The following is a 12872-nucleotide window of genomic DNA, read 5'->3' on the forward strand; positions in this document are numbered from 1 at the left end:
TGTATGGGACCTTGCATTTGGCCTTGTTGAACTTCACGAGATTTGCAAAGGCCCACTTCTCACGCCTGTCAAGGTCCCTCTGGATGGCTTAATGCTGAACTCAGCTGAATAGGTACACAACTTTCTTGCACCTTTCCTGTCCAGAAATGAGCACAGATCTCCAAGTGTGTCCTCATTGGTTCTGAGTAGAGAGGAAAGACCACTTTCCCTATCCTGGTCTCCATTTGATGAGATTCCTTCAGTGTGGCCATCTAGCAAATTCCTTACTCACCGAGTGATCCACCAAGTGCTCCATCCATCTCCAGTTTAGAGACAAGGACACTGTCAAAAGTTTTGCACAAGTCCAGGTAGATGACATTTGTTTGCCTTCCTTAGTCCACCACTGCTGTCACCCTGTCATAGAAGGCCACCAAATTTGTCAGGTACAATTTTCCTTTAGTGAAGTTTTGTTGGCTGTCCCTAATCATCTCATTATTTTCTGTGTGTCTTAGCACAGTTTCCAGGAGAAGCTGCTCCTTGATTTTGCCAGTCACTTAGGTGAGACTGACTGGCATGGGTTTTCTTTGCATTTTTAAAAATTGGGGTTATGTTTCCCCTTTACCAGTCAACAGGAACTTGACCAGACTCCCATGACTTCTCAAATATGATAGATAGGGGTTTAGCCACCTCCTAAGTCAGTTTCTTCAGGATCCAAAGATGTATCTCATCAGACCCCCTGAACTTGTGCACCTTCAGGTTTCCTAAATGCTCAAACCCATTCTTCTCCTACAGCAGGCAGTTCTTCACTCCCCAGTCATTGCTTTCACCTTCTACAACTCATATGATGTATCTGGAATGCTTGCAGATGAAGACTAAGCCAAAAACCTTGTTCACCTCAGCCTCCTCCATGTGCTGGGTAATCACATTTTCCCTGGGCTTTCTTTTATTGCTGATGTACCTACAGATGCTTGGGTTTTTTATCCTTAATGTCTTTGCTCACATTTACTTCTTCCACTGCTTTAGTGAATGTGCCAAGGTGAATCTTACAGCCTCCTACAGTTAAATTCATCAAAGATCCTTTGCTAGTGACTTCCCAGGCAAATGAGGAGACCCTTCCAAGCGTGAATAACTCATAAAGCGGAATAGACTGTGTTCTGCAAGACATACTGACATTCTCACACACACATGATTTCTTCCTACTGTGGCATTTATGCCTCCACTTGCCCTAGACCCTAATTTTGGTAACTAGGATCTCTTTTGTCTTCCTGGTAGCATTCTACATGTGAATAGGTTCAAGGCCATTTTCTTGATCTGTGCCTACAGAGTTTGGTGATAGTTTTCTCCACACAGCAAAACATCAGAAGTATCCCACAGTATTTGCACACTGAAAATTGTGGATTAAGAACGCCAAAGGATTTTTTTTATGTGTGGTTATCAACAGAGTAGAGCACAGATTATACTGACTTTCATAGCTCCATTTGTTGAACAAGATCTTTATTTCAGTAAGTTTTAATCTAGTCTGATTTTTAAGGTGTAAAGAGGAAAAAGAGGAACCAAGGCATGGAACAGGTATTTCAGTCCACTATGGAAAAATGATGGGATCAATTTGAGTAGTGGGCAACAAAAATTCATGTGGCTTGTGGGGGAAAGACTGTCACTGTATATACAGCACAAGGGCAGGTGTCTGAGATGACTTGGAAGGCTGAGGGTGTCAACCAGAATGCTTGATGAAATAACAGCTGTTAGTGGTATGGCAAATGTAATTGGATCAAGATACAGGTATAACTTGAAAAGTAAATAGGCCAAGTCAGAACAACAAAGATTTAGGATTAAAAGTTAGGAATGACACCAGAATCAAATGTGTTGACTAGATGAGAAGAGGTTTAGACAGCTTTGGAAAAGGCCACATCAATAGGTTAACTCAGATGTGCTGAACTGAGACAGTGAAGGAATAAAACAGTGGGTAAGGTCAGAGTAGAGTTAGTGTGGACAGTACAGAGAGAGAAGGATGAGGAATATATCTGAGGCCAATGGATAGACCATAATAGTCATACTGGGGCAGCAAGATTAAATAGCATGAAATTAATGGAGTGGACTAGGGAAATGGTCAGATGGATTAGTTCACACTAAATAATTGGCAAGGAATTAATTCATCCTCTCCCATGAGCAGGCAGGTGTTCAGCCACCTCTGGGAGAGCAGGGCCTCATCCCATGAAACAGTGATTTAGGAAGGCAAATGCCATCACTCCAAGCATCCCTCCCTTTCTTCTTCTTCCACTCATTTTATATATGGAACATGATGTCATATGTTATGGAATACTCCTTTGGTCAACTGAGGTCAGCTGTCCCAGCTGTGTTTCCTTCCAACTTTCCTTGTCAGCAGGGTGGTGCAAGAAAGGGAAAAGGCCTTAGCTTGGTGTAAGCACTGCTCAGCAATAACAAAAATATCACTCTCCTAACGTTTACTTGTAGATTTTTGCATAAAAAAGGGAATCAGCACATGGATAGGATAAGAAAAAAATTTTAATCTATTACTTCATGTACTGGTAATGGTGAGAAAGAGGAGGTTTAGTCTGAGGGTTTCCAGGACACTCAGTGCTGTTTGACACTAAGAGATACAGGGGACATTCTTCCCTGCTTCTTCTAGTAGAGATATTTCTGGTTTACACTGGAGCATACATTTTTGAGCTTTTAAGCCTGATTCAATAGGAGTGTGATAGGTTTGCTTAAAGCAACTTACACCAGCCAGGGATAATACCTACCATCTCTGCCTGTTGCAGAGAAGTGATGCTTGCTTCCTCTGGTCCCTTCTTCTGGGATTTGTTAATCTCTGGCTGGAGTTAAACCAGGCCTCTTAGGATGCAAGTACCTGTTGACCCAATGAACACAATGCAGTGTCCTGACAGCCCTTGGAATTGTACTAAAGTTTCTGAAAAATCCTAACTCTCTCCAGCTCTGAGATTCCAAGGTTATAGCATCAGAGAGAGAGCAGTGTTCTCTGTTTCATCTAGATTTATATTGTTGTGGTTCTGCCATTCCTTCAGACAATGAAATATTTGACTTTGGTAAAAACCTAAGAGCAATTAGCTGGAGCTAACGAGGGCTTCTGGGATTAGACTCACTCTTGAGATTAAGAGCTTTCCTAGCCGTTGATTTGTCTCCTCCCCAATCCTCTACAGCCCAGTGCCTCCCTTGGGAAGAACTCAGTTAAACACAAAGACCTGGTTAAAACTTGTTGAAACTCTAGTGGCTTGGGATGTATACATCAGCATCTTGGAAAGCAACTTCATTGTCTTGAGAAGAGGGAAGCAAGGGGTGTGAGCAAGGCCACAGGGGAAGAGCTGGAGAAACAAACACAGAGGCAAACTCAAGATATTTTTAATATCAGTGACTGAACTCTGACATGCTGCAAGTAGTTCCTTATCTCTCCCAATTTAAGGTAATTTGCTTATTAGCACAAGAATGACTGTCTTGTTTCAGAACAGATTTGCTGTAAGACCTGTTATGTCCAGGGCTGACTCAATATGTCTCTGTGATGACAGACAAGGTCGTTTCTATGAGATCTTTGGCAAATAGGCTGTCAAAAAGGTAGCTACAAAAGAGGGTTTTCAAGGTCATACAATCACAGAATATCCTGAATTGGAAGGGATTCACAGGGATCATCAAGTCCAACTCCTGGCCCTGCACAGGACAGCCCCAAGAATCACACCATATGTCTGAGAGTGTTGTCCAAACACTTCTTGAACTCTGTCAGACTTGATTCTATGATCACTTCACTTGGGAGCCCCTTCCAGTACTTGACCCCTCTCAAGGTGAAGAACCTTTCTCTAATATCCAATTGAAACTTCCCTGGCATGACTTCATGCCATTTGCTTGTTTCTATCACAGGTCACCAGACAGAAGAATTCAGTGCACCCTCCAGAAAAAGGTGCAGGCCACAATGACGTCTTCTCTAAATCTCCTCCAGGCTGAAAAGACCAAGTGACCTCAGTCATATGGCTTCCTCTTTAGATGCATCACCATCCTCATGTCCCATCTTTGCACACTCTGTAATAGCTTTAGATCCTTCTTATATTGTGGCACCCAAAACTGCAAACATTATTCAAGATGAGGCTGCCCCAGTGCAGAGCAGAACAGGACAAACCCCTCCTTTCACCCACTGGTGATGCTTTGCCTGCAGCCTCTCTGGACACAGTTGGCCCTCCTGGCTACCAGGACACACTGTTGAGTCATATTCGATTTGCCATTAACCATCGCCTTTCCACTGTTCTGCTTTCCAACACCGTCTTCCACAGCATGTCTTTACATCCAGGGTTGCACCATGCCAGGTGCACGATTGATTCCTTGTTGAATTCCACATGGTTGGTGATTGCCCATCTCTCTGATTTGTCTAGGTCTCTCTGCAGGGCCTCTCTGCCTCCTGGGGAGTTAACAGCTCCTCCCAATTTTATATCACCTGCAAACCAACTAATTATCCCTTCAAGTCCTGTGTCCAAATCGTTTATGAAGATGCTGAAGAGCACTGAGCCTAAAATGGAGCCCTGTGGAACCCCACTATTGACCTGCCACCAGCCCGATGTAACTCCATTTACTCTTTGTGCCTGATCTGTGAGCCAATTGATCACACATCACATGATGTGTTTATCCAGCTGTGGTCTGGACAGTTTGTCCATAAGAATCCTGTGAGAAACAGCATCAAAAGTTCCAGTGAAATCCAAAAAGATTATATCAACTGGCTTCACTTGGTCAGCTAGGTGGGTTACCGTGTTGTGAAGGGAAATTATGTTTGACTTTCACTTTCCTTCCATGACCCTTTGCTGGCTGTGACTGATGGCATTAAAATGTTTTTCAATAACTCCCAGAATAGTCTTCTCCATCAATTTTTTGACATATTCTGAAGCTTTTGAATTTCAAAGTCCTAAATAATGTATAAGTTTCTTCATGGTACTGGATTTCAATATTAGGACAATAAGAGACATTGAAGGCCTTAAAACCTTAAAAATCTTGATATGTGCAGTGACACTACAAATTTTTGCAGTAATTTTTCCATGAAGAGTGGTCCCAAAGCAATGCTTATGAGTTGTTTCTAAGTTAAACAAAGTTTTAGTTTGTATTATTAGCCAGGGTTTTTTTTTATATGAATGGAACCCTTTTCTTCCTGTCCAACACATATATCTGCAGGAAGATTCATAGTTGAGAATTTCTTTTGATTAAGCTGCATTTGCATTATTATGCCAAAATGCTAAGCTATGTGAAAGGAAGATGCTCTGGTAGTCCCAGAGATGTGCAGCTCACAGCAACCTGCTGGGCCCTGGCCACTGCCTACCGCACACTGCTTGGTGTAGTACAACATCATCAGGAGGAGGAGAAAAGGAGCAAATCCACAGGCACCATGTCCACCCAAACCGTGGCTGAGCCAGAGAGGAAGAGAGATACATCAACCAGCAGCATGTCCACCCAGACCATGACTGAGCCAGAGAGGAAGAGAGATACATCAACCAGCACCATGTCCACCCAGACCATGACTGAGCCAGAGAGGAAGAGAGATACATCAACCAGCACCATGTCCACCCAGACCATGACTGAGCCAGAGAGGAGAAGAGATACATCAACCAGCACCATGTCCACCCAGACCATGACTGAGCCAGAGAGGAGAAGAGATACATCAACCAGCACCATGCCCACACAAGCCACAGCTGAGCCAGAGAGAAAGGCAAACAATTCAACCAGCACCATGTCCACACAAACCATGGAGGAGCCAGAAGGACAACAGAAACCGATAGCAGTTGCCCCTGTCCAGAAAAGAAAATCAAAGACCAAATCAGTTCGTATAGTGCATGACGAGGAAGAGTCAGGACCTTCACCTCAAGCAGAAGAAATGGAGCCAGAAATAATCACCCGGTCCCTATCCCTGGGAGAGTTGCGTGAGCTCTGGAGAGAGTTCACACGACAGGCAAATGAGTCCATCTTGACCTGGCTACTTCGAATCTGGGATGCTGCAGCTAATGATACATTTCTAGATGGGAGTGAGGCAAGGCAGCTGGGATCCCTTTCTTGAGATGTTGTCATTGATCAGGGCATTGGAAAGAGACAGGAAACTCTCAGCCTCTGGCGGCGACTGTTGTCAAGCGTGAGGGAGAGATATCTTTGTAAGGAGGACCTCCACGTACAGCAAGGACAGTGGAACACAATGGAACAAGGTATCCAGTGCTTAAGGGAATTAGCCGTACTGGAGATAATCTTTTCAGAGGATGAGAGATTCCCTAAAAGTCCGGATGGTGTCCAGTGCATGTCCCAGATGTGGTTAAAATTTGCATGGCTTGGGCCAGAAATGTATTCTCGCTTCCTTGCAACATTGCAGTGGAGAGAGGGAGAAGACAAGGTGGGCGCACTGGTCAGCAAACTCAGGATTTATGAAGACACTGTCACTGCCCCATTATGAGCCCACATCTCAGCTGTGGAAAATAACTGGCTGAACTGGAAGAGAAGATTAAGGAAGGACTCTCCCATATCTGTCCAGAAGAAACGAGAGTCTCTGCCATCAGAAGCAGGCATCCCCCAGATAAGGAGAAAGGGTTCACTCCAGGTGGCAATCTATGGTTTTACCTTCATGAGCATGGAGAAGATATGAGGAAGTGGGATGGGAAACCCACCTCTTCCTTAGCAGCTCAGGTACGTGAATTGCAAAGAGGCACAAATAACACAGGGAATTCTTCAAGGTTGAAGGCTGCTCCGGTCTCTCGTGGGCAAGGCTCCAGACAGTATAGGAATGATGATGTTATGCCCGATCCTCTTGAAGGAACCTCCCGGTCATATTCGCAGGGAGAGCGCAGTGAATACCATGACCAGAACTAGGGGGGCCCTGCCTCTAGCCAGGTAGAGGAGAGGGACAATCGGGTTTATTGGACTGTGTGGATTCGGTGGCCTGCCTCATCAGACCCACAGAAATTCAAAGCTTTAGTGGACACTGGTGCACAATGCACGTTGATGCCATCAGGATACGTCGGGGCAGAATCCATCTCTATTTCTGGGTTGACAGGGGGATCCCAACAGCTGACTGTACTGGAAGCTGAAGTCAGCTTGACTGGGAAGGAATGGCATAGACACCCCATTGTGACTGGTCCAGAAGCCCCATGTATCCTTGGCATAGACTACCTGAGGAATGGATATTTCAAAGACCCAAAGGGACTGCGTTGGGCCTTTGGCATAGCTGCTGTGGAGACAGAGGAAATCAGACAGCTGAGCACCTTGCCTGGCCTCTCAGAGGACCCTTCTGCTGTGGGACTGCTGAAAGTTGAAGAACAATTGGTACCGCTGGCCACAGCCACGGTGCACCGTCGGCAATACCGCACTGACCGAGACTCTGTGACCCCCATACACAAGATGATTCGTGAGCTGGAGAGCCAAGGGGTGGTCAGCAAGACTCACTCACCCTTTAATAGCCCCATATGGCCAGTACGAAAGTCCAGTGGAGAGTAGAGGCTGACGGTGGATTACCGTGGTCTCAATGAGGTCACATCCCCCTGAGTGCCGCTGTGCCGGACATGCTGGAGCTTCAGTATGAGCTGGAGTCCAAGGCAGCCAAGTGGTGCCACCATCGACATTGCCAATGCCTTTTTCTCCATTCCGTTGGCAGCAGAGTGCAGGCCGCAGTTCGCTTTCACCTGGAAGGGGGTGCAGTACACCTGGAATCGACTGCCCCAGGGGTGGAAACACAGTCCCACCATTTGCCATGGACTGATCCAGACTGCATTGGAAAAGGGTGAGGCTCCAGAACATCTACAGTACATCGATGACATCATTGTATGGGGGAACACAGCAGGGGAGGTTTTTGAGAAAGGGAAGAAAATAATCCAGATTCTCCTAAGAGCTGGTTTTGCCATTAAGTCAAGGGACCTGCTCAGGAAATTCAGTTCCTGGGAGTGAAGGGGGAAGACGGGCGTCGTCAGATTCCAACAGAAGTGATCAACAAAATAGCAGCTATGTCCCCACCGACCAGCAAGAAGGAAACTCAGGCTTTCCTAGGTGCCGTGGGCTTTTAGAGGATGCATATCCCTGAGTACAGTCAGATTGTAAGCCCTCTCTACCTTGTGACACGGAAGAAAAATGATTTCCAGTGGGGTCCTGAACAACAACAAGCCTTTGAGCAGATTAAACAGGAGATTACCCATGCAGTAGCCCTTGGGCCAGTCAGGACAGGACAGGATGTGAAGAATGTGCTCTACACTGCAGCCGGGGAGAATGGCCCATCCTGGAGCCTCTGGCAGAAAGTACCTGGGGAGACTCGAGGATGACCGCTGGGATTCTGGAGTCGGGGATACAAAGGATCTGAGGCCAGCTACACCCCAACTGAGAAAGAGATCCTGGCAGCTTATGCGGGAGTTCGAGCCGCCTGAGAATGATTGGCACTGAGGCACAGCTCATCCTGGCACGCCGACTACCAGTGTTGGGCTGGATGTTCAAAGCAAAAGCTCCTTCTACCCATCATGCCACTGATGCCACATGGAGTAAGTGGATCGCTCTGATCACGCAGCGAACCCGGATAGGGAATCCTAATCACCCTGGGATTTTGGAAATCATCACCAACTGGCCGGAAGGTGAGAGTTTCGGATTGTCCTCTGAAGAAGAAGAGGAGCAGGTGACACAAGCTGAGGAGGCCCCACCATATAACCAGCTACCAGAAGAGGAGAAGCGATATGCTCTCTTCACAGATGGCTCTTGCAGCATTGTAGGGACAAGCCGGAAATGGAAAGCAGCTGTATGGAGTCCTACACGTCGAGTTGCAGAAGCGACTGAAGGACAAGGTGGATCAAGTCAGGTTGCAGAGCTGAAAGCTGTTCAGCTGGCTTTGGATATCGCTGAACGAGAGAAGTGGCCAAGACTCTACCTTTACACTGACTCGTGGATGGTGGCCAATGCTCTGTGGGGATGGCTGGAGCGTTGGAGAAAGGCCGGCTGGCAGCGCAAAGGGAAACCCATCTGGGCGGCTGAGATGTGGCAGGACATCGCTGCCCGGGTAGAGAAGCCGAGTGTGAAGGTCCGTCACGTAGATGCTCATGTACCCAAGAGCCGGGCTAATGAGGAGCATCATAAAAATGAGCAGGTGGATCGAGCTGCCAGGATTGAAGTTTCTCAGGTAGATCTGGATTGGCAGCATAAAGGTGAATTGTTTCTAGCCCGATGGGCCCATGATGCCTCTGGTCATCAGGGCAGAGATGCGACATACAGGTGGGCTCGTGACCGAGGGGTGGATCTAACCATGGACAGTGTCTCACAGGTTATCCATGACTGTGACACATGTGCTGCCATCAAGCAGGCCAAGCGGGTGAAGCCTCTATGGTATGGTGGACGGTGGTCGAAATACAGGTATGGGGAAGCCTGGCAAGTTGACTACATCACACTTCCCCAAACATGCCAAGGCAAGCGCTACGTGCTGACCATGGTAGAGGCAACCACCGGATGGCTGGAGACATACCCCGTATCTCACACCACTGCCCGGAATAACGTCCTGGGCCTTGAGAAACAAGTCCTGTGGAGACACGGCACGCCAGAGAGAATAGAGTCTGGCAACGGCACCCACTTCAAGAACAGCCTCATAGACACCTGGGCCAGAGAGCACGGCATTGAGTGGGTGTATCATATCCCCTACCATGCTCCAGCTGCCGGGAAAGTTGAGCGATGTAATGGACTGCTGAAAACAGCCTTGAAGGCGTTGGGTGGGGGAACTTTCAAACACTGGGAGCTGCATTTGGCAAAGGCCACCTGGTTGGTCAACACCCAGGGCTCCATCAATCGAGCTGGCCCTGCCCAATCAAAACTCTTGAATACTGTAGATGGAGATAAAGTCCCTGTGGTCCATATGAGAGGTATGTTAGGAAAGACTGTTTGGGTGAGTCCCACCTCAAACAAAGGCAAACCCATCCGAGGGATTGTCTTTGCTCAAGGACCTGGTTGCACTTGGTGGGCAATGCAAAAAGATGGAGAAACACATTGTGTACCACAAGGGGACCTAATTTTGAGCGAGAAGAGTTTGTAATGTTTCATTGTATATATGTGTATATATATATGTATAGATAAAAAGGGGATTAATTTGGGAATGACTAGATGGAGTAGAATAAGGGGTGGATAATGTCCTAGTTCAGCAGGAGGGACCAGCTAACCCTGTGTGGGGGATGATCAAAGCTGTGTATTCTACCCCCTCTATTCATTCCCCAAGGACAATGGGCCATTAGCAGCAGCTGCCCAGGGAGCCATTATCACCTTCACACCCAGCCTGAGGGGGGTGGAGCTGCTAATGGGCCATCAACAGCTCAACACCCCCTGGCTCCCAGAGTTAATCATCCATTGTGTGAGTCCCCACCCAGGGGGAGGGACTGAGTGCTCCCTGAGGGTACATAAGTGGTGGGTAAGAAGACCTTGGGAACTTCTCGTTGGATCCAGAGGAGCAGCAGGACCTCGACAGGAGGAGATCCCCGCTCTCGCCCAGACCACAGCCCTCGCCTGCACCAACAGGTTTTTCTTTTCCTTTTGCTCTGGACTTGGGGAAACCACAGGGGGGTCTCAGCACAAGGGCAAACAAACCCCCTTGGGTTTGTGCCCCAGGACACTGGGTTATACTGCTGGGGTTTTGTGAGTTGAAAGCAATTTCCCTTGTGTGTCAGTGTTGTTATTGTAATATTATTATTAAATTTTAGCTCTGACTTATAATTTCTCTCGTGGTGAGTTCATTTCCCCTGCTGGTTCACCTTTAAACCAGCACACCTTCATACACTTAAATTAGGGCATGTGAATCCTACCTTTTCAGTCAGGGAGTGCAAAGCTTTCTAGTGAATAAATATATAATATATAGCAATATGCCCTAATAACATGTCATAACAACCTCTAATAGAAATTTTAAAGGCAAAAACCATGTATAAAATAACAGATTTTGATCCAAATTCTGTCCAAAATAGTCTGTTCTTCATATGTAAAAAAATTAGCCTAGACTAGGTTTAAAATATTAAAAACAATTACTCTAAAATTAAAGAAATATCTTTGAGGCAGAAATGCAGTTTTGCACACAGTTGGGTTTTTTTTTCAATAACAATCTCAGATTCATAATCAGTACTCAGAAATTTCCTGTGCTCTGTATTATAACTTGAATTATATCTCCTCCTTTCCCCAAAGAAACTTACTAAACATTTTCAGGAAATAAATTCAAATTGATGAAAATTTATTGTTCTCAGTTCTTTCAGTAAAATCAGGATCTTGAACATTACTCTTTCATTCAAAAGTCAGAAACAAGCAAAACACAATTTTGGTTTCTGACAAATAGCAAGGAAAAGCAAAAGAGATAAAAAGGTTTATTTAGTTAAGAATTTCTTAAGTGTATGGAAGAATTTTCCTTTCAGAATCCTAAGATAGTTTCTAACACTCTCTCTTAAGTTCTAACACTCTCTCTTACGGCTGAACATCTTCACTCTTCCTCTTTCCTCCCCAAAAGCAGAAGTGTTCTTGGGAATTATCTGGAAATTACCTTTACCGAACAAGAAATTACAGTGAAAAATACTACTTAAAACCACCTGAAACATTGCAGATATTCTATATCATTTCCACACTAAATTAGTTTTTCTCCATTTTTTTTTATCAGGGTTCCTTTCACCTCCTCATTCCTCAAGCTATAGATCATAGGATTCAATAAAGGAATCACTACAGAATAAGAAAGTGAGAGGAATCTATCAATAGATGCAGAATAGGTGTATTTTGGCTGCAAATACATGGAGCTTGCTGTACCATAAGACAGAGTCACAACTAAAAGGTGTGAGGAGCAAGTAGAAAACACTTTCTGCTGGTTTTCAACTGATGGCATCTGAAAAATTGTGGAAATTATGCAAATATATGAATAAATGATCAGCAAGAAGGGACACAAAATAGCAAAGACAGCCACCACACTGACTTGAATTTCACTTGGGGAAGTGTTACCACAAAGCAGGTCCAAGAGGGGTTGAATCTCACAGAAAAAGTGGTTGATGGTAAAACCACAGAAGGGTAAGCTCAATGTTATGATGGTGTATACCAAGCCTTCAGGAGTTCAGCAAACAAAAATTCCAGCAACTAGGCTTTTGCAGACTCTACTGTTCCTGATGGTAGTGTAATGGAAGGGGTGGCATACTGCCACATAACGATCAAGGGAGATGGCAACTACGAGAAAACATTCAACAACTCCAAAGAAAAGGAAGAAAAATATTTTCATTGCACATCTTGCCTTGGAGACAGCTATTGTTCCCATCATCAGATTCTCAAGAATATTTGGGATAATCACTGACAAACAACAGATATCCAAACAGGAATGCTGAGTGAGGAAGAAATACATAGGGGTATGAAGGGTGTTATCACCATTATTATCGAAGCAATCACTATGTTAGCCATCAAGGTGAGAATATAAGGAGACAGTAAAACTAGAAAGAGCAAAGGATGCAAATGAAAGACTTCAGAAAAACCCAGGAGTCTGAATTCACTCACTTCACTGAGGTTCCCAAGAATCATTTCTCTTTGGTACCTAGTAGAAATATTCTCTCCTTGTTTTACCACTCAGTAGTTTATGAAGTTGTAAATGCACAGGAAAATTGACAATCCAAATATATCTGCCTGATTGAATAGGCAAAAGGATGAATAGAATTTAGAAATTAACAAGATTATGAACAGGTCTTGTGAACAGAATATAAAAATTTCTAAAGAAAATAATGTGATCTTAAGCATATATTTTTGCCTCTCTTTTTGACTGAATTTTCTTTTCAAAGTTTGCATATTTACTGGTCTTCAGATGCTCAGCTATCATTTTCACCCTGCAGAACAAGAAAAAAAAATAGCAGGTATCTTTTTATGGACTAATCAGAAGATCAAGTTTCAACAGC

At 45.0% G+C, this 12872-nt stretch overlaps 1 pseudogene; it reads right to left on the reverse strand.

Annotated features, from left to right (window-relative positions):
• Nucleotides 1-11564: 11564 nt before the first annotated feature.
• LOC139682603 (olfactory receptor 10C1-like) lies at nucleotides 11565-12504 on the reverse strand (annotated as a pseudogene).
• Between the last annotated feature and the right edge of the window lie 368 nt (nucleotides 12505-12872).

Source organism: Pithys albifrons, chromosome 25 (assembly GCF_047495875.1).
Source record: "Pithys albifrons albifrons isolate INPA30051 chromosome 25, PitAlb_v1, whole genome shotgun sequence".
NCBI lineage: Eukaryota > Metazoa > Chordata > Aves > Passeriformes > Thamnophilidae > Pithys > Pithys albifrons.